The following is an 8,211-nucleotide window of genomic DNA, read 5'->3' on the forward strand; positions in this document are numbered from 1 at the left end:
CCTACCTTACAACATTAAAAGACGTTTTCTTAGACCACACGGACAGGACCGGGAAGGTCATGTTGCCCATTTTCCCCCCCCTTCCATGGGGCTCTTCCCTAGGAGATTATGAAGGTGATTGCTAAATCTTTTAGCCGACCTGTTCTAATGTTTCCCACACCTCCCTTTTGGGAAGTCCCTCTGAATATCTAACCATTGTGCCTCATGCTGCAGAAATCATTTTCTTCTTGCTTTGTCCTTAGAAGGTTGAAAAGCAGTATTGCCTCTCAAATGAATGAAACCCTTTGTTCCAATGCCTGAGCAATCATAAATATGGCCACACTCCCACACTCCTGATTCCTGTATATATGATAGGAGGCAGAAGATGGGGCCATCCCAGAAAGGAGGGAATTGAGACCCAAATTCTGCAGGAGGAAAAGTAAGAACTTGTCCAAGACCAGGAGGCCAGGACCCAGGGGTCCCATGATCCCAGTGAGCAGTTTTCTCTCCCTGGAGAGATGGACAAGGCAGAAGGCAATGACAGACAGAGAGGTCTGGACCAACACAGACAACAGAGGGGGGTGGGAAGGAGAAGCCAGGAGAGAGACAGGCAAACAAAGAGACAAACAAACAAAGAGCTAGACAGACAAAGGGACCGTCAGCCAGGGACAGGCAGACAGGCAAGAGGAAGCTGACAGAGGTGCTGGTGTCTCAGGCTGGACACACGAGAAGGGCTCTGTCTGTCTGTCTCTTTCAGTCAGGGTCTCTGCTGGAATGTGCCTCTCAGGATCTCTGGGGCTTTGTGTTCACTGGGTCCATGACTATCCATTTCCTGGGAATTTTTGTTCTCTTCAGGCCTCTCCTTGCCCTGTCCCCTACCCTTCAGTTGACCCGTCAATGGTCCCATCCCAGCAGCCCCTTCCGTCTCCGGCCATCTTTCTGACCTGCCCTTCACACACCCTCTCAGGGAGATCAGACACTTCCTGGGGTTTTGGGGAGGCTCCCACAGGAACTGGGCCAATCCTCCGGGGATCGACAGGAGGGGCAAGGGCTCCAGTTCCAGGGACAGCTCCTGGGCCTGCAGAACCGAAAGAGCAGTATAGGACTATGTCCCCACATGTGGCCAGGCTTAGCCAATGCAGCAGGAGGAGCCCCAGCAGGAAGGTGAAAGGACCCTCTGCTCCCCCCACACCCTGCCATTAGCTCAGCCCCAGACAAAACAGACCTCAGGCAGGGGTGTAGCGGGGAGTGGCTGATTTGCATGCTGTCTGCATCTCATTTGCATGTCCTTGATTCCCAGTCATCCCACAGACCTTGCCCCTCCAAGTCCAGGCTCTCTCTAGCTCAGTCTGGCCCCTAGGAGGGTGGGGGGCAGAGAGAGGGTGGGTGGGAGTGCAGGTGGGGTTCCCACACTGGTGCCAGTGAGTCTTTGTCATGCACCTCCTGCCAGCGCAAGACACGTCCCTGCCCCACCAAGGGCCACCTTCTCCCTCCTCCTCCCCTGCAGCCAGTATCTCAACCCCATGCACCAGCCATGCACTGTCCTCCAGACGTGACCATCACTGTCCTCCCTCTGACCTTGTCCCCACGTTGCCCCCAGCCTTCCCCACCCTTCTCTGTTTAGTTCAGCATTAGCCGTTCTTTAAGGGCAGGCACCAAGCCCTCCTCCTCCATGAAGACTTCCTTGGTCACACAGTTCAGAGTGGTCATAAAACTTCAGTTCTCAATACTGGAAGGCATCCTCAAGAATCCACACTCTTTTGTCTTACCTATCTTCAGGTAAATGATGCATCACTATCCCCATTTTATAGATGAGGCAACTGAGGCCCCGGGCCGTATAGCAGCAAGTAGGGAGAAAATGAGAGCCCAGACCACTCTTCTCAATGTCCCCTGTCCTACCCTGTCCTTGTCATTCATTTGGTCCTAAGCAAGACCCTGTTCTGCGCCCCTCTTGCTGTCCAACGAGCTAACCCTGAGATATCGTTGCTTAACTTCTTCTGGATTTTTGTCTCCCTCTAGCTCCCTGGGATCCAGCCACATAAAATCTCTGGCAGTTTCCTGAATTCCCCTTGCCCTTTCTTAGCAACATGGTTTTGCCCATGGGGATCCTGCTAACAGACTACCTTTCTTCCCACCACCTCATGAACTGGGAAAATTCCAGCTCATCCCTCAAAACCCAGTTCAACTGGGGCCTCCTCTGTGAAGCCTTCCCTTCTGTTCCTCTGAGGCTCCCCCACATACACCATATTTAAGCCCTGAAGGCAGTACTTGTCCCGCTGCTACTGACAGCCCAGCCTCTCTCCCTAACCCCAAGTCCTTCAAGGGCAGGAACCCGCATGTCCTGTTCAGCTCTTTCCAGAGCGTACATTGTCTAATTGGACCAGATTTCATTACCGCCTTCTTTCTCCAATGCAGATCCATGGAACAGAGGCATCAACCTATTGGGGAGGTCAAACAGAAAGACCAAGAAGCTGGGGCAATATGCAAGAGGAGAAGTCCCAGGGGATTGTCCAAGGGTGCAGGATGAGCATTTCCTGGTTTTCTAATTAATCCCTTTCACCTAACTTAATGCTGAATGAATGAATGAACAAATGGAGAGAAGAAGGTAGAGGAACAGAGGAACTGAACTGAAGGGGAGTAGGGGAAGAAGGGAGAACAAACAAGGAATAAAAGAGGTGGGGTGAGGGGCAGAAGGGAGAAGAGTCAGAGAAGCTCAATGAGGAAAGAGGGAGGGTGGAGAAGGGGGGAGCCCAAACTTCTGATTCTCAAACGTGCCCACAGAGACCCTGGCCTTGGGCCTTAGTGACACTCCTGCCCCGATTTTCCTGTCTGGAAATGGGCACATCTCTCCTTCTCCAAGAACAAGTGAGCCTGGAGAGGGGGCAGAGGACGGAAGCCCCTGCCACGCTGTGTGTCCCGAGGCCCTTTAACACACACTACCTTACAAAACTCACCTGAGAGGTAGGAGTTAACCTCCCTCCAACAGATGTAGGCACCAAGACAGACAGGTACTCCATTTGCCTCCTTGAGGTGGGGTTTGAGTCCAAAACCCTTCTCTTCCCACAGCGCCAGGGCATTCTCAGCATTGAGGACAGACAAGACAGAGAGGCAGACGACATTTCACATCACACTTGGAAATTCGAGGTGCAGAGGAGAGGGGGGACCAAGTCGCCTCCACACTCCACGGAGGAGTGTGAGGTTGTGGTGTCACTTTCCACTCCAGGAAGAGTGCCCCTGTGAAGACTCAGTCTTTGCCTAGTAGGTTGATGATGCTCAATCCAAGACTCTAAAGACTTCAGAGCCCCCAGAGTCTGAAGACACACTTAAGTGAATGCAGAAAATTGCTCTGTTATTTCATCCTTCCCTCTGCCAGAGACCACCAGCTAGGGGAGGGAATGACTCAGGGGTTTTCTTTTGTTTTTGTTTTTAAAGATTTTACTTATTTATTTGAGGGAGAGAGAGAGAGCACAAGCAGGGGGAGGGGCAGAGGGACAAGCAGACTCCATTCCGAGCAGGGAGCCCGACGTGGGGCTCGATCCCAAGACCCGGAGATCATGACCTGAGCCGAAGGCAGACGCTTAACCGACTGAGCCACCCAGGTGCCCCTAAATAAATCTTTTTTTTTTTTTTAAGATTTTGTTTATTCATCTGACAGAGAGAGGCACAGCGAGAGAGGGAACACAAGCAGGGGGAGTGGGAGAGGGAGAAGCAGGCTTCCCGCAGAGCAGGGAGCCCCATGTGGGGCTCAATCCCAGGACCATGACCTGAGCCGAAGGCAGACGCTTAACCGAAAGCCATCCAGGTGCCCCTCGGGTATTTTCTTTTGAAAGATCACACACAAATCTCTTCCTCATCCCCACAACCCAAAGGCCCAGAAATATCCATGGTTCTCCATGGCTCGGAGATGCACCGTGGCATGTGAATGTACCCAGCCCCCCTCTCTCCTCTCTAACCCTGGCCAGGGGACTGTGGGTAGGACCATGGATCGCAGAGAACTCTCCCAACCCTACAGAACCAGAGCTTCACCCCAAGTAAACAGGCAACTGCCCTGTGTACAGTGCGCTTCAGAAGCTCATGCCCCTCCTTTCGGTCAGAAAGTCCCTCCTAATGTCTAGCTTACATCTTTCCTGCCGCCATCTATCCAGTCCTTAGCTATGACGGCAGAGCAGAATCTGAGCTCTAATGGTCAGAGAATGGGGAAGAGAATAAATACTTCACTTTAAGCCTGGGGGGTAAGAAGAAGTGGTAACGCAAAAAAAAAAAGAGGAAGAAGAGTGACTCGCTGAGCCCCATCTCCCCGCCCCCACCCCCAGCAGTAGACGTGGAGGGTAGACAGCTGGGAAGACTTCCTGACAGCGACAAGAGGTACTTCTAGACTAGGACTATGAAGGGCAAAGGCCACATCCCCCTTGGTGGCCTCCCAGCCCGGCAGAGACCCTGCCTCAGCACTTGCAGACAAGCTCGGTGTTCCGGGGCTGCTGGGAAGCTTTGCGGCTCCGCCGGAAAACAGAAAAACCTGCTCCCGGAGCCCCCTTGTGGCCATGTGGAGGCAAGACAGGCAGCTGGGCCTCCTGCGGCCCCAGCCCTCAGAGCGGGAGCGGGAGCGGGAGCGGGGGCGGGGGCGGGGCGTGGAGGCAACCCCTGGCACCCCGGCCTTCGGAGAGAGGCCCAATCTGTAGCCCTGAGCTCATCACACCCACCAGCTAACCCCAGGGACAGGGTGGGGACAGAGACCAGAAGGGCCTCTGCAGGTCCCCGGCAAGGGCTGGTGCAAAACCGCTCAGGGGGGCCCAGGCATGCCCACACGCCCACGCACAGCCACTCAGGGCCATGGCGCCACAGATGTAACAGCGCACACACAGATCTCTCCACGGAGAGCATGGCTCCCTGCCGACCCTCTGCGACGAGGGATGGCTGGCGCGGATGGACGGGGAGAGCGCAGGGCCCAGAGCAGGGACAACGGGCAAGGCCAGGGTAGGAGGGCGCCCGGGCCTGTCCTTAAGTATCAGTGGGGCCCTGAGGAACCCATGGCCCCTGGGCCTTCCCCCAGTGTGCATGAAGAGGTCAGAGAATGGGTCCCCTATAGGGACTTGGGATGTGTGAAGAGGAAGAACTGGGTAGAGGAAAAGGATCATAAACCTGAATAGAGACCAGGCTTCTCCCCTGTCCCCCAAATCCGCAGCCTCCTTCCAGGACTGCTCCCTTTGGCTTTTTGGAAGTTCTTGCAGGCATCTAACCTCAGTCCTTCCTGCTGGGATTGGAGAGGATTTCTCTCTGGGGATTATTCTGGCTTTTTGCCTCTGCTATAAACCAAACAAATAATTCTGAAACCTGAATGGGGGATGGATGAGAGGGAGGTAGCAGGAGGCAAGGGGGAATCAGGTAAGACAGGTGATCATCAGAAAGGTGATCTTTCCTCCCCACCTATGAGGAAGGATTGGACTCCCCTTGGAGGAGGCACCTGGGGTGAATGACACAGAAGACTTCCCAGGAAAAGGTTGATGGTTGATGAGAACGTTCTGTGAAACTATTTTAGATGATCAGAAACTGGAAATGATAGCAAGAGAGAGAAGAGGAAGGGAAGACGGCGGGAGATGGAAAAGGGAAGTGTCTTATTCATAAAGAGAAGAAAAACCAACACAGAGAGAGAAGAAAGCCACAGGCCTGAAGTGGGGACCTAAAAAGCTCAGGATTGTTTCACGTAGCTGGGCTTCGGTTTCCTCCCCACGATGGGGGTCATAGTGCCTGTCTGGGATCGAAGGGTCTGGCACTGTCAAAAGTCAAGCATAGTGGCTTCCTCCTGATTGCAGGCAGGTGAGTGAATCAGAGCAGGAGGCAGGAGAGGCCGTGAGACGTCCTCCAGGCTTCCAGCTCCACGACCCATTGCTGGCTGCCTGTCGGAACCACGGCAGGCTTAGGGGGGGACGGGGCTGGGTCCTGACCCCATAGCTCCTGGATCAGAGGGGCCTGCAAATCTGAATTCTTTTTTTTTTAAATATTTTATTTATTTATTCATGAGAGTCAGAGAGACAGAGAGAGAGAGAGGCAGAGGCAGAGGGAGAAGCAGGCTCCCCGCCTAGCAGGGAGCCTGATGCGGGACTCGATCCCAGGACTCTGGGATCATGACCTGAGCCGAAGGCAGATGCTTAACCATCTGAGCCACCCAGGCGCCTGCGAATCTGAATTCTAACCAGCACCACCGCTCTCCCCCGCCCCCCGCCCAGTGATTCTGAGTCAGCACCTGAGAACAGCTGACTTAGTCTAAACTCTCGTTTGTCAGGGGGCAGAAATGAGGCTCAGAGAAGCAGAGGCAGCTGCCCAGGTCACCATCTGCACACTGGAGCCCTCACGTGCAGGCAGGAAGGGCCTCTCACCTCTCTGTACCTCCTCAGTCCCCAGCTCCAGGAAATCTCTTCTTGGCCTTGCCTCTCGGTCCTAATGTGGCTGAGGACTCCTTTCCACTCTGGGGCGCAGGGATAGCCTCCTCCTCCTTCTTCACCAGGATCTGAGTCGGACCGGAGTATGTGATGCCATCCCAGCACCTAACACGGAAAGTGTTCGATAGGCATTTGTAAAATGATTGACTCTGTCAGTCAATCCCCCCTGGCCTCTGTCCAGGGGGCGGAAACTTCTGTAGAGTCCCTGGGGAAAGGCCAGGAGATGACCTACTTGCTCCTGTTCCCTCCAGTCTGAGTCCTGCTGGGAGGTGGGACCTGAGCGCCCTGGCTCCCAATCCTTCCTCAGCCTTGCTCAGGGACCTAGAGCAGCAGGACCCAGTTGTGCTAGGGGGCTTCCGTGGCGGGCGGCTGGGCCACTCGTCCTCCAGATAAACATGTGAGGTCAGCAAACCCCTCCAGAGACCAGGCAGTGTCAGTGGCATGAAAAGACCAAGGGTCGGGGCGCCTAGGTGGCTCAGTCGTTGGGCGTCTGCCTTCGGTTCAGGTCATGATCCCGGGGTCCTGGGATCGGGCCCTGTATCGGGCTCCCTGCTTTGCGGGGAGCCTGCTTCTCCCTCTCCCACTCCCCCTGCTTGTGCTCCCTCTCTCGCTGTGTCTCTCTCTGTCAAATAAATAAGTAAAATCTTTAAAAAAAAAAAAAAAAAGACCAAGGGTTGTGGGTGCTTCACTGCACCTCCTGCCAAAGGCCAGGAGAGACATCAACCTGAGTATTGCCACCGAAGGCAGGGGTGAAGTTCTGAGGGCCCCCATCCAGCCCGGCTTCTGCAGAAAGTCTATCCCCAGCCTGGATGGGCCCACCGTCCTGCTCTGACCCTCCCAGACAGGCAGGTCCCCCTCTGTCAGCCTCAGGACGCTTGTCCCCGCTGAGGGTCTGCTGGAGGGCACAGAGCATGGGAAGAGGAGACTGAGCCAGAGAAAGGGTGAGTGCAGCTGTCCATGCAAACTGGTCAATGACCATTCACACGTGTGACTCCGGGTACTGGCAGGCTGGGAACAGGTGGGATAGAGCAAGTAGATAGAGAGAAGGGACAGCAAGAAGCAGAGAGGGAGGAGAGAAGGAGAGAGAAACCAAGGCTGCTGGGATGGCGCCAATGGAAGGAGGGCAACATGCTTCCAGGTGCCTCAGTTTCCCTTTTGAGGCTATTGCACTTTTTTAAAGATTTGTTTATTTAAAGATTATTATTTATTTGAGAGACAGTGCATGGTGGGGAGGGAGAGAGGGGGAGGGAGAGAATCTTAAGCAGACTCTGGGCTGAGCATGGAGCCTGACGCGGCACCGCATCTCACCACCTTGAGACCATGACCCTGAGATCACAACCTGAGCTGAAACCAAGAGTTGGATGCTTAACCGACTACACCACCCAGGCGCCCCGAAGCTACTGCCCTTAATAAGAACTCATGCAGACCTTCATGGGAGCCCCCAGCCCTTCCAGTGCCCAGTGGTTGGGACTCCCTGTGGATTCCAGGAGCACCCAGGGCCCTTTCAGGAAGAGCACAGAGCACCTGACTGGGAATCAGGAATGTGAGTTCCAATTCCACGTCTGCCACAAATGTGCTTTGTGATTTGGGGAAAGGACCCACCCTCCCAGGGCCTTAGTGGTCCCAGCTATTAGAAAACAGGGCACACCAGGAGGTCTTTAAGATGCCCTCCACGCCCTCCACCTGGGACACAGAGCCGCCAATGCTTAGAGATGGCATAAGGTAATGGGGGGGGGAATGGAGAGACCCTGAACTCAGAATCCGGACTCACGGATCTTCTTCTTTTTTTTTTTTT

This window comes from Leptonychotes weddellii, chromosome 5 (assembly GCF_054177405.1).
Source record: "Leptonychotes weddellii isolate Sample4059 chromosome 5, ASM5417740v2, whole genome shotgun sequence".
NCBI classification, from domain to species: domain Eukaryota; kingdom Metazoa; phylum Chordata; class Mammalia; order Carnivora; family Phocidae; genus Leptonychotes; species Leptonychotes weddellii.